This window comes from Apis cerana, linkage group LG5 (genome assembly GCF_029169275.1).
Source record: "Apis cerana isolate GH-2021 linkage group LG5, AcerK_1.0, whole genome shotgun sequence".
In the NCBI taxonomy this organism is placed as follows: domain Eukaryota; kingdom Metazoa; phylum Arthropoda; class Insecta; order Hymenoptera; family Apidae; genus Apis; species Apis cerana.
The window spans coordinates 6,689,656-6,711,192 of NC_083856.1; the positions used below are offsets into that span (position 1 = coordinate 6,689,656).

Genomic DNA, 21,537 nt, shown 5'->3' on the forward strand with positions numbered 1-21,537 from the left:
CAAATCAATATTCATTAAAACATTCACATTATATAACTACCGCAAATCTCGTTAACTTTTACATATTGTCAACTTTTCTTTAAAAAGCATATAAATTTTAAAAAAAATAAACACACAAATCAAACTTTTTAAAATGCTTATCAAAGCATTAACAACTATATTATACAATTGTTACAAACTTATAAACTTTTAGAAATTTTTATAAACACATTACTTTTTTTCAAAAAGCACATAAATACAAAAAAAACGAACACAAATATTCCCTATAATCGACAAATACACAATCTCTATTCTTTCGAACAAAAATTAAATCGATTTAATCAAACGTGATACAGGCTTAACAAAGGTTCTTTTCCTGCTACGCGTATAAAATCGAGAACGAAGAAACCAAGGATCATTAAGCAGCGTTTCCACATGAGCGCATTCTCACTCTGACAGTAAACGTCGATTGGAAATCAACCATAGAGTGGTCTCTCTAGAAATTTCGCTGTTTATTCGAAATTCAACATCTCTCTCTTGCGACTAAAGATCGACGACGTAACGTTATGGTAAATTTACCAATAGGGGAAAACTTGTGATCGTAAAAGTGGCATTGACGGCAATCCTACTTATTGGACGAACTAGTCCATATAGGAACTCGACTGGACAAGATGTATTAACTCAAAGGTGAACTGACGGAACGTAATTATTCGAAACGACTCGAAAGGACGTTTCTCGAATATGTGAGATTTATGATACACGCTGTTACATACAACTTGCGATAAAAACGATATTAATCATTTAAGTAGAGAGTCATCTAGACTGGCAAGACTATGGAATAAGTTGGTTAAATTTTGTAATAAAGTCGAGAGTTTTTACAGGTTAGGTAATGAGTTAGTTCTTTTTTTTAGCAATTTTTCAAATTTATTGTGATTTCTGAATAAATTAATACACAAAGAGTGAGATTGAAGAATTTGTGTTATATCAGATTATAATCTGATTGAGCATTTTTATTGATTTTTTCTTTTGAAATAAATTTTAACTATAATATAACAAATTTTATTGTACTTCTCGATTTGTGTCTTTATGAAAGATATACTTAAAAGTATAAATCCAATTTAATTAGTTTTAAAAGTAATATCTTAAATATTTCTTTTTGAACGATTTGATTGTAGAATGAAATAATACATTTATTAAGAATTTCCGATTTTAATCTTTTCGTTATACGATGATATAATTTGGCAAATATCTCGATCAAAGACACTTGGATCCATTTAGGTGTAAACAATGTTTCACTTTTGAATATTTCGAAAACGAGGGCAGAGAGGATTGATCTAAAATCCTCTCTGCCCTCGTTTTCAAAATATTCAAAAGTAAAATTACTCGTGCCTAAATGGATCCAAGAATTCTAATTTCGTTATTGTATCAGGTTTACCAAAAAAATTTGAAAAAAGAATACTTATCAAAATGTCTACATTATAACTATTCATATTTTCAAATATTATAAACTTTGCTTCAACAAAAATAAAAATTCAAATTAAAAAAACGTCAAGATCCTAAATCACTTATAAATTCGAATCGATAAAATGCCAATAATTTCGTAAATATTTCCACGATATTCGTCCCTAATTAACCAATAAATTCCAGAGAAATCGCTAAATGGATGGAAAAATCGACGAAGAAAAGATGGAGCCCTCGTAAACCGAAGATTTACTACCTCGCGGGCCGATAAAGTGCCCGTTTGCTCGGATAAAATATAGGTAGTGGCTACTTTGAAATTTCACGACACGTAGTTACGAGATCGAAGTGACGTGGAAAAAGGAAGAGGCAGAGATACATTGCACGATTCATCGAAACTCGATTGTTCGGTTGCGTAATTAGACATAGTAGTTGGTGAACGATTACAGTGAAAGTCGTCGACTGATAAAAAAGAAATTATTTCATTCTGTGTGTAAGTATGTTATATCTTTGGACTTTGGAATGTGATACGATTGCAATTAAAGTGCACGAGTTGTCGTCTCTGACGAATCATGACGAACTTTTCTTATTATATCAGCTATAGTCAATGATTAGTTGATAATCAAGAAATTGTGATTAATACTAAGAAATTATATTTTTATCATAATTATGATTGATAATCGAAAAATAATAAATAGTTTTGTGGAATTAGTTTATTGATATATATATATATATATTGATAGATAAATTTTTTGATGCTATTTCCTTAATGATTTTAATTCATTTCTTATTTCTGTGATATATATATTTGTAGATTAATTTTTATGGATTCTTTATGAATTAATGGAATCTATCTTTGTTATTAGTTCTAATATTGTTTGTTATCAAAAAATTTTTAATATTAAAGAAAAGCTTAACCGATTGATTTTTTCTTTCTCAATTTATTTTAACTTATATCAAAATAAAATATACATTTTTCTAAATAATTAATCGTCAAAAGGAATAAGCCACATTAAAAAGTTATTGCTGTATGAAGCAAGAAATAATGTTTAATATTTTTTCCCAATACATTAAAGAAATACAATGAATACATCTACATTTTTCTCTTTTATTACAGTTTAAAAGATACAAACTTAAAAAAACAAAAAAATGCATCGTGCAAAAAACATTCGAGAAAGGATTAAAAGATACCATTTCCAATAAATGATGAAAATCTCGTAATCCTTTTGAACATAACAAGTTTGCTACTTGAAAAGTAAATATCAGTTATTGATCGAACTAATGTTATCGCAAATCTGATGCAATCTTTCAGATATTTCGAAACAATTTTCTATATGAATATGCTTGGTTGAAAACAAAGTTATATTTGAATAAATATATTTGAATAAATTCGATATAGATATCGAGATGAAATTGTTTCTAGAATCAAGAATATTATGGAATAATCATTATGATTCTTATCTGGTTGATATAATTAAATATGCATAATTGAATAGTGTTTAGAATTGAATTAATTACTTTTTACAAAATAATCTATAAATGAGATTTATTTTTTAGAATAGTACGAATTCTTGAAATAAGATTATTTTTTAATGAGTAATTTCTATGATATAAGATTTTTATAATTCTTTCTTTTTGTATTTTTACAGTTTGTCATCTGTAACTCATAATTGTATCATATAATATTATTTATTAAAAAGTGAGGTATTATTTTCGACAGTGAAATATCAATTATGTTTAATCCATGCTCGTTTCAACATAGGTTTCAACGTGTTTCCCCATGGAAGTTTGGACACGTTCGATATTCAGGGCCTTCCCCTTATTTGTCTACACCATTGTTGGACTCGATGTTTCGATTCATGGAACGTAAACAACTATCGGTATGCATACATCATAAGTAAGAAAGCATTAAATATTTTTATGCGTCAGAATGGTATACAATGTCATACAGAGTGGTAAAGTACTAGAATTATAATTCTTATTGGAGATTCTTAATGGAGAAAGAAAATTTCTAATAAATATGGATCAAAAAAATTAATATTTTTAAAGCAATTTTTCATTCAATTGCATTTAGAAGAAAAATGATACAAATTTATATAAACTATTCTTTTTTTTTAGATCATGGTCATTAAAGAATTAATTAAATACCTTTGGGAGATTTTTAGAAATTTTAAAATTAGGATGAGCAAAGATGTATAATTCTCCAAAATTTTGAAAAAATGAACATGAAACGGTTTGGAAATATCTCTATTCTAGTTTCTCAATATCAAATGAAAGAAGTGTGAAATAGAGGAAGAGAAATATTAGAATATTAGTTGAAAGAATATGTCTAAAGTTAATTTTTGGAGAAAGTTACTAATATATCATGCTAATATTAAAAATCATACATCATATCTATAGTTTTAAAATCGTTAGGTAATTCATAAAGCGCTATATAAATTTTAATTATAGAATATACTTAACTTTTTTTTTATATTTAAAACTGTGCAACTTCGTCAATTTATCCATTAATTTTATAAATGTATTTCTGAAGTTATACATATTTTGAATCACCCTATATATTATCGTAACTCAATCGTTCACACGTGTAACACTATCAACCTGCATAGTCTTACTCTTCAATACTCATTCGTCGAACATTCCATAGTGAAAGAGTTTAACATTCATACAATAAAACTTTCACATCTTTGATTACTCAAAAGAAAACTTCAGAATTTCTAATCGTAATCTTAAAAAGATAATCCAATTAAAACAAGTATAAGTTTCATTAATCCAATGAATCAAAATAAAGCACAAATTGTTTTAAAATACTAAAATTGTTTAAAAATACTGATTCATCGTGAAAATGATGACTTGAAAAAAGAAAATCGAAATCAAATTTCGAAATTTCAAAGCAAATTTTAAGGAATCTTTTAGAATTTAATCAGATTTTTGATCATAGCAAATAATTTTTCATACCTTCGTTCATTATTAACGATAAAAGATTGATAATTTCCAAGATTTTCATTAATTTTCAATTATTTTTGGCTTATTTGTTCCCAGATGAGAATATAAATTTCTTTTTAATTCCTAAGCTAATTATCTATTGATAATCGATCGATATTTTTTTGAATCGTCGGATTTATATCCAATATAACGTTATTCAAAAACGCGTGCAAGTGATTCACATACAATGAATCAGTCCTCGCGAATTCCAAAAGATGGGAATTCGAATTCCAAACCTGTTTCTTTATCACCTTAGCTTCTGTTGATGGAAGTTCGTACTCGTAAAATCCTTTTTTCGGGAAATCAACATCCGGGAACGGGTATGATATATAAGGAACAGGATCTATTTAAATTATTTATTCGATTAATTCGAGTGTTCATTATTTCCTTTTTCAATGAATTCATATATTTATCCGTCCAAGAAACGCAGACCAATACAATAGGGTTATAATAAATGTTAATCCTGTAAAAAATATTTTAAACGATTCATATATTTATAATTTATTCATTTTAAAGAAAGAAAAGTAAAATATAATTACATTATATATATCCAGTTTTAATATAAATTTTAAATTGCATTTAATATGATTGGAATATTAAATTCCAATTCTTCTAGTCAATTATAAGAAGAAAATCGATTCATCGATAATATTTTCATGAAAATTTAATCAAAAAGTTTACAAAACGTATTACAATTTTTTTCGAAAAAAATTTAGACTTTCCTCTATGTTTTTCAATGTGAAAAGATTATCGTGGACGATTCTTAATCAAACTCCTAAAGTGGCGAATGGATGATTAAGTTGGCCGATCCGCCATTAATTAATTTCTGCCAGTTTCGAAGGAAACTTCGATATTGCCTTGTACGATCGATACAACTTCGATAATTACCGATCTTTCAAGTTAGTTGATGAGATTTCGGTTGAAACGTAATTTATATCAATTTATGATGATAAGTTGTACGTGATTCGCGATATTACGGATTTTGTATCTTTTGTCAGGGAAAAAATAAAAAGCAAAAATAGAAAAATAATAGGAAAATATTTAATACGCAATTTGTATTTAAATTTTGATATTCAAAGATAAAATTTCGTTTATGTGCAAATAAATCCAACAAACAATTGTGAATTTTTACTTTTTCAGATTTTTTGAAAAATTTTTTAAATTAAATTATTAATACACGTGAAAGTTAAGAACTGAAGAAATTAAAATTAAAATGCATAGAAAATTTATACGTGCGTAACAAATTATAAAGAAACGTTATTGTAACGAAGTTTTAATTTAAAATTAAAATAAAATTTCCTTGTATCTTCATAACTACAGCTATATATATATTTTTCGTATATATTTTTCAAAATATAATCATATTTCTATGTTGAATTCATTCATAGATTCAAGAGATTAAAATATATATTCTTTTGAAAAAAATGCCAAAAACTTTATTTTAAAAAGCGTACATGAAAATTTCTCCACTCCCTGAATATCAAATACGTGTGTATTGAAATATAATCAGACTTTTGATTTACAAAATTGAGAGAAAAATTCTAGAAATAGCCTTGAATCCCCGACTGGTTTTATCCAGACCATGAGAAAATGATTAAACAAATTAAACAGAACGTGAAATTGTTACTCCAAGTGAAATTAAAATTTATCTTTGCCGTTTAATTAATATTATGGAAAATTGCAGTATTAATCCAACGATTGCACTTGTTACAAACAGCCCCTATCAATCGTTGTTCGTTTATCCTTTGATTGACGATTGTATCTTTTATCTTATTCAATAGATAATTTAATCATATAATCTTTATGCTTTTTATATTCAAATTATATTCTTTTTTCTTGAAAAATCCAATGCATCCATTGTAATAGAGAAAATTTAGAAAATTTGAAAATTAATCTTTTTAATTTAAAAAGTTAGTAGCAATTTTGAAATTTTGAAAATATGAACATCAGCCAATTCCAAAACTTGAAAATTTTTTTTCTTATCGAATGTAACCGAATAACTTTTTATAAAATTTCAATCAAAAATTCTTTTAAAACTTCCAGTAAACAAACCAGTAAATAATTTCAAGAAAAGAGCATAGATAGGAACGCTATCAAGATCGGTTTTCCAGATCGTTTCCCTCGCATGATAAACTTCCATCGCTTTATTTTTTCTCTGTCGTAAATACGAGAGATGCTTTATCTCTGAATGAATGCACTCTTGACGTCTCCAAGTGTCTCCTCCACTTCACATAACAAACTCATCCTCTTCTCCATACTTTTCCATCTTATTCTTGTTTTCGGTCCACAGGACGTTCCCAATGAAACAAAAAAAGAAAAAAAGAAAAAAAAAAACCATATTTCTCTGGCAATGCAATTTCCATTATTTTTCATACTTTTATTTATTTATTTTTTTATACGCAACTTAACATTCCATTATACCAGAAATCCTTGGATGGAAGCATCGTTGAAAAGTCGTGTTCTCGGCGTTCCTCTTTTTTTGTTTTTTTTTTGCTTTTTCCCCATGTTTTCCACCGTCGAGATACCTTTACGCAGAACCAACGAGCGAAAACGAGGTTGAACACCGGCCACTTTCTTTCCTCTTCCTTTCTCTCTCTCTCTTTTTGCCTTTTCCCTCCCTTATTCCGTTTCCAACACGAGATATATCATTATTTATTTATTTATAGAAATAGCTTTAGTGTATATTTAAATTAAACAGCTATTTCTAAACCAGTGATTTCTAATCCGTAGATTTGTTGTTTTTAATATTTATTTATTTTAGTCGGTAACAAGATACTCGAAAATCCTTCAAAACTCAAAATTTTCCAACTCAAAATTAAATTATGTTACCGTATTGTCCAAACTTTTCCCAAAGTTTCCAATTCGTTCGCCTTCAAATTTCTAGTAACTAAAATTTCCCATTTTTTAAACCGATAAATTTTCGAATTTATTCCACTTTTAACAATCCCAAGTTATAATCCACCTGCACATTATTTTCCAAATTTTTTTCTAGTTACAAAGGCGTATAAATCAAATATTCCCTAGCTTTCACTCGTTCACTAGAAATTCCCCAACATCTCGTTGCTCTACCTCGTAGACCCCGCGCAGAACAAACTGCAATAAAGAAAACGATAAAAACAGTTGAAATCAGTGCGCTGCCGCAATTATAATCCCATTTACCTGGAATTATAATAAAAAGATCAAGAGGGTATCTCCGATATATCGTGATTTTCCTGTATCCTTGTTCCCATATGTAACGCAATTATGCCTCCACAAAGTGCAATTTTATTAATCACCGGAGGGGGATATACCGAATTACCGTGTCCTACATTGTCGGTAATAATCACTGTCACAAAGAAAATCTTCAAGACACTCTCTCTCTCTTTCTGCACTAAAATTAATCCTTCAAGCGTTAGATACGAGAGTGGAGATATTTTTCATCGACCTAATGACAGATTCATGTTCTCGTTACGCGTGTGGCAATCGTGTTTTGATGATCTCGAAAATCTTGATGTCTCGAAACGAGGAAAATTTAATTTTTCGTACACTTTGAACTTTGAATTTTAGATCATTAGATAAATTAAATTTGAAAGTTTTAAAGTTTTAATTTTATAATGAGTTATATTTGGAATTCCAAATCTTAAAATAATTTCACAATCGATATTTTAGAAAATATGAACTATTTATAGTTTAATTTCAACCGGTGAGATTAAAATGGGACTCGTTTAGAATGCGATGCACGAATGTTGTAGAGTACTAAATATCCAGGATTAAAATCCACTCTTTGTTTCCGGTCGATTAAAAGTAAATAAAAAGGAGATTACCTCGATGTCTAAACAAAACGAGTGAAATAGTTGGATTATTTTCGAACGTTCGATCTCCACTAATTCCATCCTTTATCAACGAGAAATAGATTTAAAAAAAAATTCACGAAATTGGACGATGGCTTAATTATTTATGGATTATTTAAAAATATTTCGTTCCTTCTTGTCGATTAAAAGAAGAATGAATTCATGCGTTTCTGTTTCGATCCCGGATGATTCGATTCGTTAATCCGAACGATCCTTCCTTGGACATACACCAAACGGATAAAGTCACCTGGCAAGAGCAAACAAACGTTTAACTACGAAAACCAATTATTCGAGAGGATCCAGGTCAGAACTCTCGTTCAAACCGAATCTATGAACGTCCAAGTAACAAAACGTGAACAAAAAAAAAAAAAAATAAACTCGTTAAATTTACATACGTACACTTCTAGTTATAAAATGTAACTGTTTCTACGAATTCGTAAAAAAATCGTTGTTGCTCGCAACGCGAAAAAGACGGATTTGTTTCGAGGAAATTGTCTGGAAATTTTCTTCATACGCGCGAGAATATTTTTTTCTTTTTTTTTTTTTTTCTTTCGTTTCATTTTCTTAAAGAAAGTTACATCTTCAAGTGGAATTATTTTCACTTTGAAATTTCATTTAATCATTTTTGATCTTTTTTATATTCGAAATTCTAAAAAAAAAAAAAGAAATTGACATAAACTTAACATATTTAATAATTCTATACAGATTATTAGGATTCATCGATTGTGAGTGAAACATCGAAAGTTCCAAAAATAAAGAAAATTAAATATTTCGTTGACTCGCCTGAATAATTGATATATAAATCATAGAGGAGTGATTAATTTTTTTAATTCATCAAAGGATAAGCGTATAAAACGTTATATTTAATTGAAACTTGCGCATCAAAGTAAATACGTATGGAAAAATTTTATCGATTATGAATTATGTTATTTTGAAGAGTTGAACTATTAATCGGACAAAATGTCGACTCGATTTTAATCCATACGTGATAGAGAACGTGTTTAAAATGAGTTGCATCCTGTTCATCCGGATATTTGCATGAGGGAAACGATTATACACTCGTAATTATAAATATAATTAAATTCGCGCAACTTCATGAATATTCCGTTGATTATCCCGCGTGAAACAAATAAACCGAGAAATGTGGACATTCTTTTAATGACTATTTTTCGAAAAACAAAAAAAAAAAAAAAAAAAGAAAAAAGAAACGGTCCATCTTGGTTGTTTTAACTTATTAAGAAGAAGCAGATTTTTCGTTATTCAATATAGTTATTAAGTGATAAATAACGTTTACGGAATGTTAAAGGAAGTTTCATCCATTTACGTATTATTAACAGTGGGAAAAATTCTGTTAAAAATATATATTTTTAATTAACATTCTTGATCGAAGTTTCTCAATTTTTAAAGAAATATCACATGAAAGCCAATATATAAGATTTTACTCGTTAATTGTATATCATCAGAATATTTTATTTCTACAAAATTGAATGTTGTAAAACCAAATAAAAAGAAAGAAAGAAAAGAAAAAAAAAAGTAAGAGAAATAAATCTCTTCCCATAAAGGCGAATTTACACTTGCAATAAAATGCAAAAATGCAAGAAAAATTAGAAATATTTTCTGAATCGAGCGAAATGATCTCGCAATAAATGCCAGACGCGTATCAAGAAAAATATTTTTCCTCGGAGGAACCCCCTCCCTCTCCCCTCCCCAACTTCTTGAAAACAAACACGTTAAAACCAGAAACGAAGTTCTGCACACAACATGCGTGCACAATATGGTTTGAACCAATCTAGAGAATAAGAGAGAACAGAGCGGAGGAAGTGTCACAGACAAAGATCTCTAATTAAAGATTTTAATAGGCGGTTAATTGGCAGCTTGCGCGAACGTAAATGGAAAATGGCCGCCTCGCACACGGCCAATAAGGTCGTACGGTTTCACGAGCCGGAGGAATTTTAAAATATCGAACACACCTTTCCGGATGTCGATAAATATCGACTGGTTCTCCACAGCGATGGACTTAAATCATCGATCGTGAACCACCCCTCTCTTTACCGCCGCCTTATTTCGTGCATCGAGCAACGTACGCGCCTAAAGCTTGTACACTCGGATATTTATTCGAAAATTTATATTTTTCACGACGTTAAAGCATCGTAAAATATTGGATATTACGCGGGAAAGAATTCAAAGATATTAAGATAATAAGATCAGATTTTCTTATACGTTATTTGATATTCAAGAACTTATTTCAAAAATTTATTTACAAATTTATTAATTTTTCAACAGCATAAAATATATATATATATATATATTTCTCTATATATTATACAGACAATAAAATCAAAAATTTTCATACGTTATTTCGTACCGTTATTTCGTATTCGAATTCATTTATTTCTTTTTTTCTTTTTTAACAAAAATATAAGATAATTGTATCACGAAGAATTACACGCGACAAAATGGTGTATCGGAAGTAAATAAAAGGATAAATTCGTAAAAAACGATAGGAACATTTCTGTCCATTGTTGATGAAATTTAATCGAACCGAAAGATAAAAGAAATGAAAAAAAAAAATTTGTCGAAAGAGAGAAAGTTAAATTTTTACAGAACGCAATTGTTTCCGATTCTCGCGTCGGATGGTCATATAATAATGGCGGCAAAAGAGAGAATCGATATTTAATCGAAATATTGAAAGCGATATAGTTTTAATCCAATCGGTTAACTCGAATTCGCCGAAATAATATACACAGAGGATGGCCAAATCGATTGTTTATTTATTCCAATTATATTCAGCCGTTAATAACGCGAGATTGCAGGTGTAACATATATGATATAATATATGATAATATATCTCTCGTGCCTTTCAATGCATCATAAAAAATAATAAAAAAAGATACATACAAACATATCGAAAGTACATCGAGTTTGGAGATGGGATCTTCTAATGATCCTATTTAATCTGAAAATATTTCTATTCAATAATCACTATACAATACGATATAATTTCAAAAGAAATCAAAGTGTCGTTTAATAAATATTTCAATGCGTGCAATTCCTTTCGTACCATTTCATCATTCATCGATTACGATTACGAATCATCATAAAAAAAATTCCTTGGCGAACGATAAACAGCATTGAACTGACCAAACAATACGAAAACAAGAGAACGTTTATCCATTTCACGGTTTAACACCGCTCATACATCTTCTTCGATTTTATCGACCGTTGAACAAAGCCTGTTTCCGGTCGTTTTCTGGCTTTTTCCGCTCGTGAAAAAGCGACGTCGTTCAAAATGGCCGCCACTCTTTCTCCCTGATCTTTCCCCCCACCCTCCTTTCTCCTTTTTCCTTTTTCATCTTCTTTTTTATTTTTTTTCTCGTCAAGGGAAAATACGAAATAAATTCACGAGATAAATTCGTGGTAAATTGCGGGAAAGGACACGTGTCTTTCATGAAACGCTGCGTACTGCGTACCGAGAAGGGTGGAATTTCGACGAAGTGGAAAGCCTGTGTAAAATTTCACGCTCGAAAGTTTAAATCTCGTGTGTCGAGGTGAAATTTAAGTTGCGTCGTGTTTCGATATCAATGTATTTATCTTCGTATCGTTTATCGCCGAGTATTTTGTTACGACGGGAGTAATGATGCGGTTATGGGTTTATTAATAAATTATCGTTTGATCGATAATTTGTAGTGTATAAAAAACTTCAGAAATTTGATCGAATCAGAGATTTTTATTAATTAGTCTGCAATGTACAATATCTATTCCATCGTTCTTAAAGTTAAAATGTTCTAAACTATTTTTGAAACGTAAATTAAAACATAAATTGAAAGATTAAAATTTTTTTTATCATTTTCTTTGAGACATGAGTTGTTTAAAAAAAAAAATAATAAAATCTGAAAATATTTCAGTAATATGTTTCAGTGTCAGTGGTTAAAAATGACATAAAATGTTTTCGAACTTTAGCTAAAAATTATAAATATTATATATATATATATATATTGAAAAAGAAAAAAAAATTCTAAATTGAACAAGTAAGAAACATTTTAACTGTTAACATTTTAATTGTTGTATATAATTATTATTACATTATGATACGTAATAGATAAATTTCTCAAAAGAAACGGCTTAAAATAAAAATTAATCGTAATTAAATCGTGATTAAACTTGGTTACAAGAGCGTCTACATTCTTTTGAAACATTATTCATTTATGTATCGTTGTTCTGAAGGAGGAAATATCTTTTTAATAATACTCTGTTACTGCGACATTAATTTCTTCTTCTTCCTAAAACTTTGTAATATGTTATAATTATTATATGAAATGTTATCAAGATAATTAGAGCTTATTATATCGTGAAAATGTAATGGATTTTAATTAAAAACTCACTGGAGTGATGAAAGTAAAACATCTGTTATTAATGAAGGAAAAAAGAAAAAAGAAGAAAAGAAAAGAAAGAAAGTGAACGAGTTTGTACAAAAAGAATAATCACTTAATAATCAACCGCCATGTTGTATTCATGAATAATTTATGAACTCTGATAAAACATTGTTGAATTTATCAGAAATTTTATCTAAATGCAATTATTTCCAAAGAAAATTTTCATTTATACGTGAACTTCCATAAATTAAATTTCTAAAAACTTTAATAATTCTAAATTAGATACATCTATTTACTAAAATAGCCTAAACGAGCCACGAATACAAATAGAAATGTGTATCAATCAAAAGCTGAATTGAAAATTTTTAATGATTTTCATCTTGTTAAAAATCAAAAAAAAAAAAAATATTCATTCAAATAGCTACTACAATTTAATACTATACAATTATGTTCAAAATATAATTAAGAAAATAAGTATTTCCGACAAGGTAAGATTCCAATGTAGTCATTACAGGATTATACGTCTTAATTGCAATCTGAAGTTAATAATTCTACATTATTTATAATATCTACAAAATCAACGATAAACAACAAGCAATAATTTCTCAGAAAATACATTTTTTTTTCAAGATAAATTTCTCATAAAATTACATTCATACTTACAACTGGAACGATAAATGTCATTCAATCCTATCTGTAGACCGAGTTTCCATTGAAATTTGCACGTTATTTGTGCATACTTACGTGCCAGAAGTAGATGTATGCGTGCAGAGAGTACGAGAGTGAAAGAAGATTACTCACCTGCAACAGTAAAAGAGATAAGATTTGGTTAATTTGAGTTTCGACGATAAATATAAGACATTTTAAGTTTTTCTTCTTTTTAAATGTTAAGAAAAAAAGTTGCTAAATATTATTATCATATTTTTCGGGTGATTACAGTGATATTTCATTAATAAAGTATAATAACAATTTTACGATGAAAATTTGAACTTTATCGTATAATATCCATCACCATAACCTCTCCAGGGTTTAAGAAATACCATTATAAAATCCCTATAAAATAAAACCCATAAATCTAATCTTACCTAACCTATAAAAACCTATAAAAAAATTCATCTTCAATATGCATTTTAAAATCTCATATATAAAATTCACAATCGATCGTCAAGTCAAAGTAAACAATTCCGATTGAAACAAAAATTTTTTTCTTTTTTTTCCCCCTTCATCCCTCATTCCGCAGTCATCGGCTGCCCTTGTCCCAGAGTACAGAAAAATTCTGTTTTTCCAGAAACTCGTCCGCCAAGCGGAATACAGAATAAAGATATGGCTCGCCTCTTGTGCAAATATCGAGTCGCGGATGGAAACGTGGCGTTTGGAAACGAGAGAGAGGAAATCACGCCAATCCGGCAGCAAGAGATTCTGGACACGCGCGTATTATTCGATAGATCGGTAGAAAACAATGGTGATGGTGACGTGATTACGAGACGTAGTCTGGTCGCGTTGATGAACGTCGTCGAACAACGTTCCATTGCCCGCCCTTGACGGAAATCGTAATAAACTACTACGTGATTTTGTAACCTTTTTTTCTGTAATTCGATAACCATCTTTGATTTTGGGAAAGAAGGGAAGGAATATCGGTTTCAAATTAACGAACAAGAGTAAAATATCAAACTTATAGGGATACGATATTATAAATGATATTAATTATTATAAAAATTTACCGTTTGTAGTTAAAGGGTCGCAATTTGTATTTGTAGAATAGAATAAGAATCGTACGAAAGCGAGCGAAAAGAGGTTAAGATGTGGTGAATTAATAGTTTCAACACTAGACTCCCTAGATTTAAGAAAATACTAGTATTATCAAACTAGTTACATTTAGTTTCAAATCTTTGCCTTCCTACAATTACTAGAATCGTTCGAATGCTTCTGGCAAACTTAATCGAATAGAAATACAATTATATACGCGTATCTGATTATTTTCATCGATTGAAAAAATATTTAAATTACAGATGTAATATACGTAAGTTAGTAACCACGTTAAATATTAAGTATACAAAATATTAAATATCAGGTATGCGAATGCAGTTAGATATGCCTAAACAGATTCGATCGGTAATGCAGAGCCGCATTCTTACGGAAACTGGTATTTCGCACGGTAAGTAAGATCGAGAAAATTTCCAGTAAAACTTCAACAACCGATCGCCAATTTTCGTCCCCTTTCTTCCATTGGCCAGGTGTAAGTATTCCCAAGTTGGCCACAATCGTGGGACGATCGAGTTTTCTGATTGGCTTCCGGGAATTCTATTTATAACCGAACACACCTGAATGAATGACTGCTCTTGTCTGCAAGCTTTCAAACAGGTTCCCATCGGGTTTTACGGGCGTCGCCTAATCATGCATGCAAGAAAGGCCAGCCTGTTGTTGGCCGGCACTTTTGTCCATGGCCATCGAGCCACTGGGACCGGCTCCGGAATGCATCGGCCTCGACAATTAAGGAATGGCATCCGTTGTTAAAATAACGGGCAAACCTTCCCACCTCCCTTCCTTTTTGCCCGTTCTTACGTCGGCCAATTGCTTTTTTCACTCCTCGCCCATTACGTCACCATCCCTTTCTTTCACGCGGATACGCAATCGGTGATCGTGACAGATCCCAATTTTTATTATCTGCGTCATCAGAGGCGACGGAACTTTTATTTTTTTCGTCCTTTTATTTTAACATGTTGAGCTGTTGGGTTAAATTGGGTTGAAACAGGTTTTGGAATGGGTGCTCGAAAAATGTGATATTAGCCAGTATAGATCGATGATTTGGATCTTGTTCAAGTTAATGGATGATAGGTTTAGAATTTGAACGAGTTTTCGAGTGTTTTTTTATTCGAGTTCTCGGGAAATTAGAAATATCGCAATAGTGGAAAAAATTATTTATAATGGGTATTTTACAAAGAGTTTCCCTTTTCAATTATCGCTCCTAGTTTTCCCACGGAGCAAATAAACGAGATAATAATTTTCAGAGAAAATTTACTAAACCTGATAAAATTGTTCAGAATAGAATAATTTTATGGTAATTGGAATGAAACGCGATTGAAATTGTAGAAAACAGTGCAAGGTTGGGCGAAAGATTAGGATCTTTCAAACAATGCAATCTGGAATTCTTCAGGCAAGTGTAAAATTGAAATGATCTAAACGGCGGAGTATCTGGAACGTTTCAAACGTTGGCTGGAACTTTCCTAGACACCAGTTTCTATTATGGTACCACCATTTTATTGCCTTATCATTGCTATTATGCTAGCAGTGGATAGTTACAATCTTTCGCAATAACGTATTTCACCAGAGTGCAATATTCCAATATTTCCTCCTCTCTTAAAATCTTTTTCCATAAAAACTCGCCTTTCGATTAACATTATGAAAAACCTATGTAAAAACAAAATCTAATTAAGTCACCAAATTGTAACGAATAGTCCTGAATGAACGCAACAACGCTTCTCTTCGAGAAATAACGAGAGAATAAAAAGAGAAAATCATTATCGTCATCAATTATTAATAGAAAAAAAAAAAACACGCGCAACGATCCATCGATCCTCGATGAAGAATAATCGTGTGACATAGTAGTTCCAATCTCGTCTCAGAATCGGGAACTCGGCCGACTGTGAAATTTTGCAAATGCACGCGATGTTGCACGTTCGAGAACAAATGGCCTCCCTCGCCTACCTTTCGTCGCCTTTTTGCACCGATTCAAAATTAGAATTCGCGTTGTGGGTGGGTAGGAATGCTCGTTAAACGATGGAAGCGCAGGATCGAAAGGTTATGGTGACTGTTTTGCTTGGCCGATACTGACAAATAATTTTGAGACTGACGAGAAACCGATGTGGCATCTCGACTGGATTGACTAGTAGGAAAATTTTTATATATCTCGAATTGGATCAAGAAAATCTAGAATTTTGGATTTTACGAAATTGGAAAGAAAGGATATTTTTAATTTGCTTGGCAGATTTCCATTGAAATGGAATATGGTGCATAATTTTCTGTGAATATGTAATAATCAAGATTTTTCAATAGCTCGAATCGTTAATGAGATAGAGGAGTCTACTAATCCATAAATATGATTTATGAGGATATCTCGTGAGATTAAATGACACGGATTATGATATAGGATTCGAGAGGTGGAGGATTAAAGCAGTGGTTTTTTTTCCTCCGAGTCGTGACCTTTCTAAAAATTGCGATTTATCTTTTCAAAAGTCATTCTTCTGTTACTTTTGGTTGAATTGTTATTTTTAACTCTTTCCTAATTACCTACAATGCCTACAATACTCTGTAAGAATCTCAAGGTGATCCTCAAGGTAAGTGTAAAAGATAAAGTAAAAAAGCGAGTCGATTGCTGTAAAATTTATAAGAAGGGAAGGTAAAAAATTGCGAAATATTGCAAAAAGGATATGAAAAATACAAGTTTTTGAAAAAAGAAAAGTTGTGCAGAGAAGGGAGGATTCTAATTAATCTCTTTCCTAACTTATCTTCGACGTTAATGACCGAACGAAGAAATTTGCATAAAGATATCATCTCGTCCCTCGGCTCATCCTACTTTATTACTGCCCACCTTTTAAAAAACGAACGCCGTTACTCATTTCCGATTAACGATCCTGCGCTTTCTTCTCGGCCTCTTACAACTTCGTTCAAATAATGAAATTCGAATTTCGAAGATCGTTTGGCCGCCCCAAACGATTTTCTTCGCGCGAGAAAAGAAACTACTCGTATCTCGATGGCGATCAGAAAATAGACGGGGCTCTGCAGGGGCTAATCTAACGTTTCTATGGGGTTTACGTGCAAATACTTATTCCACTGTTCCTAGAAATTCGTCTGGGAATAAAGGTGAGAAGATTAAGAGTCGCTGATCAGGCTAGAACAACTACCACTTTTAAATTCTTTTTACCAATTACTATTTTTTACAATTGTCACGGATTAATAATTTCATCATGGAAATGGGAATTCCCTAGAAAAGGAATGATGGTGACGATATCTAGGGAATAATTAATTTTCGATTATTCAAACGATTATTCTCGATAAAAATTTATCGTAGATTTAATTTTTTAAAGGAAAAATAGTAATAATATTTAGTAAATAAGAAAATGTCACGAATTAATAATTTCTTCGATCTTCTTCGAGAGATAGAATTGATTAAAGAGAAATTTTTTAAAAAAAGAATGGTGGTAATATCTAGGGAATAATTAATTTTCTAGAAGAAGAATAACGATATTTAATGAATTTGTGGCGGTAGAATTAATTGTTGCTGAAACAATTAATTGCTGATGACTACTGAAAATAGCAAAAAAAAAAAAAAAATAAATAAAGAGAAGCAAACTGAAAGAACATTGACATCAAAACTACCAAAATGGCAGCGAGTCTCGTAAAACGATGATAGCACAAAGAGAAAAAAAACGAGGAACTCTAATGAAATCGAATATAGTCAGATAAAAGTCACGATAAAATAGAGAATAAACTTTTATAAGATCATTTATTACCTCGAGCATAAATTTCTTTTCCGCAGTCGACTGTGATCGTACGATACGCCAACGTGGATTTGAAGAACGAAATTAACAAATTCTAAATCGTTCGTGATTGGTAAAATAAAAGTCCGAGATGACAATGATTGTTCGAGAAAAATACGATCGACGACGAGCTATCGAGCTATCGGGAAGAATTTGAGGATAAAATCATAAAACGGATTGAACTTGTTGAAAGAAATGGTTGAATCGAGCAAAACTTAACCACTTAACAAATGGAGAGGACGCTGAGGGAAGAAGTAATGGGAAGAAAACAAGGAAACCAAGAGTGAAACCGCAAAACGCGTCGTGAATCTGTTGAATTATTGAGGAACGCTTGAATTTTTTAACAAAGCAACTCGGTCGAGCAATAAAAGGCGAACGAAAAGAAGGGAAGGCAAGAGAAATAAAAGGATCAAGGATAAAATTTCAAAACGTATCGCACCTTTTTAAAGAATAATTTTTCAGAAATTCCATCAAAGGTTGAATAGATTTAATCTTTCTAAATTATTGTCATAATTTTTGTATAAACACGACACGACAAGAACAAAAATTGACGTTTGATCAAAAAGAAAATATAAAAGTATTCTGGAGATTGATCAAAATCAATCGTTCACGGCACGATTATATTCTTTTTAATCGCTCGTTTCCTTTGTCTCGATCAACCATGCCATTAATTCGAAACTAATCAATTTAATAATTTTAATCAACAGACTACTTCGAATACTTGGAAATACTTCAACGCATTTAGCGAGAGTAATTTAAAGAAAGAAATTCGTTTCGCTTCTTCTACCACTTTGATAATAAAATATAGAAGCTAAATCTAAAATTCTGAATGCAGAAATATAATTTTATCCATTCAACGATCCTTTTTATATTAAGATTTTAAAAAAAGGAAAAGAGAAGAGAATATTTCTTCCCTCCAAGATTTCCCATCCAATCTTTCTGCCATTCCACCTAGCATTCCAACCCGTTTAACCCCTTTAAAATGAACAGACACGAATCCTTCCTTTCCCCAAAGATTTTCCAATGTATTATTCTCAACGATCCCAATCTCTTGGCTACAACCAATCTCGCGGAATATAAATTTGAACAGAAACAACGCGTTAAGTTCCATCATCACGTACATCTACAGTTTATGACTCCTAGAGGCATAACCCTGGAGGCATCGACTAAAACAAAGCAATAAAGTCGTGTAAATTATATTGAACGACACATATTCGTCGATGGAATTACACCGACTGATTTAATTGTTTGTCCTTTTTCCACGGCATACAGGAAAGAAATATATAGCTATAATAATAACTTGTTGTGCAATGGAACGTGGACAATCGAGATCGAGGAACGAACGAGTTGTTTTTAATCTCTTCTATTCCGATATTGTCCATTATTATAAATCTCATATTACGTCATTGATAAGTTTTAATCTCGGTGACCCTTGCCAATCGTCTTAATTTCCACGGGGAAGAAGAAGAAATGAATTGTTACGTTATTCATTTTTCTTTCTTTTCCAAATTGCAAAAGGAATAATAGTGTTTTTCGATTCTATAATTTTTTCAAATGTTGTTGTTTTTCAGGACGCGTAAAGTGACGTCTAAGAATAAAATTATATATATTCAATAACAAGATTTTTTTCTCACAGATTACACGAGATTACCGTGAGAGCGAGTAAATCATCGAGTAGACTGGAAGATAAAGGAAAATGTCGAAATTTCGTGGGACGAGAGAAGAGACTGGCCTTGGAGACCTTCTCGAAGGAGGATCGTGGATCCGGGAGAGGTTTATCCTTTATTTAATTTTAATTTTAATTTTAATTCCCGACCTTTCGTTTGCTCAAATCCCGCCACTTCTCAGCCACGGGTTATTTATTTATTTATGCCGCGTTTTATTATGCCTTCGTCTCGAGCGCGTGCACTCGTCGCCTTTCCCCCCTCCCCCTCCTCCATTCCAGCCGTTGGATCGATTGCAAATAGTCTCTTAATATTTTTCTTCTTCGTTAAAAAAAAGTTCAAGCGGAAAAAATTTCGTTTCGATACTTGAACTTGTTGGTTTGAAAAAGATTTGATCGAATCTTTTGTTCGTTCAGTTGCATTTTGTTTCACACATTCGGGCGTGGAATGTGAATTTTGAACGTTTGAATTTGTTTATAACTTGATTCGACAGATTCTGAGAATAAAATTAAAATTAAAATTCTGAGAATTTATAAGACAGCTCACTATCTTTCTTCCTCTTCCTGTTAGATTACAATAATTCCATCTCCGGTGAAAATGATTATTTCTTAATTTTTGTCGAATGTTTTCCACCGTCGGTGATTCTCTTAATTAAGGCATAATTAACGCTGGAGCAGCGCCATCCTTGATATCGTTCCAGTTAGTCTTCGCACAAAAGGCAGATAACGAGAAGAGACAGATTAATACGGGTAGACGGATCATTCTACTGAACCTTCGCTCTTCCGAACCATGAATTGGAAGAAATATAATTAACAATACAGTTCGACAAATAAAATTTTCATAAAGAGAAAGAGAAATAATTCTGATCTAATATATCGATTTATGGGATTAAACGAATCTAACAATCCAATTAAAAAAGAAAAGAAAAAAAAGAATAAAAATTAGATTGGACAAATTAATGAGAATAATATTTGTTAAGTTACATTGTATTATTTTTCTGTTTTGAGAGAAACGAAAAAAAAAAAAAAAAAAAGAAAAAGATCAAATCGATTTTATCAAGAACCCTTCCATTGTCTTCGTTCTTTTCGAGACAAGCCTCGTGTTGTCTACAAATTACGCAGCGTGTTCGTCCACGTGACGACTGTTTTCTCGAGCCATCTATGCGGATGTCAAGTGTTATCGTGCTAATTCGCGGAAAACGTGCCAGTCGCCAACAACGTAATTCACCGGACGTTTTTTGAACCCCCTTCTATTATTAGCCAATTTGATACACGCTTATTTTCTTAATCTCACCATATTCTCGCCATTTCCAACAATTTACAATTTATCGAGACGTTCCTCTCCTCTCTTTTTCTTTTTTTTTTTAATCTTTCGATACTTTTTCATCGAACGATAAAAATGATATTCGAATCTCTATCGAAATCTCGAAAAGAAACGTTGCTCTCAAAAATTATTATTATTTATCCCCTCTTAAGAGCAGCTGATAAAAGCGGCAACTTGAACTAATTCTTCAACGTATTCCTTTTTTCCAAACGAATTCGCAGCACACTTTCCCTCGAATCAATGTCAGGTTCACCACTCGACCCGAATGAAACCTCGATCTTGACTTAAATACTCGGTTGATCTCATCCACTTCCGTATGCATAACCACTCCACTCGCGTCGTCGAATGCAAAAATTTTTCTCTCGTCTCTCGTTCGATCTAACTCGAC

The 21,537-nt window shown here is 31.2% G+C and overlaps 1 protein-coding gene and 1 long non-coding RNA gene across 28 annotated transcripts in view; one reads left to right on the forward strand and one right to left on the reverse strand.

Moving 5' to 3' along the window:
* The window catches only part of LOC107997602 (TLD domain-containing protein 2), a 178,978-nt gene that overhangs the window by 103,025 nt on the left and 54,416 nt on the right, over positions 1-21,537 (reverse strand). The gene's annotated exons all lie outside the window — the stretch shown is intronic.
* On the forward strand, positions 459-20,355 carry LOC107997604 (uncharacterized). 4 transcript variants are annotated; one of them, XR_001766030.3, is made up of 4 exons: positions 459-860; positions 1,627-1,930; positions 3,200-3,317; positions 19,799-20,355. It is a non-coding gene; the product is annotated as an uncharacterized LOC107997604 (long non-coding RNA). The 4 variants fall into 4 exon arrangements; XR_003697679.2 differs by lacking the exon at positions 19,799-20,355 and adding an exon at positions 3,556-4,074 and having other exon boundaries at positions 459-865; XR_009829645.1 differs by lacking the exon at positions 19,799-20,355 and adding an exon at positions 3,556-4,074 and having other exon boundaries at positions 459-666.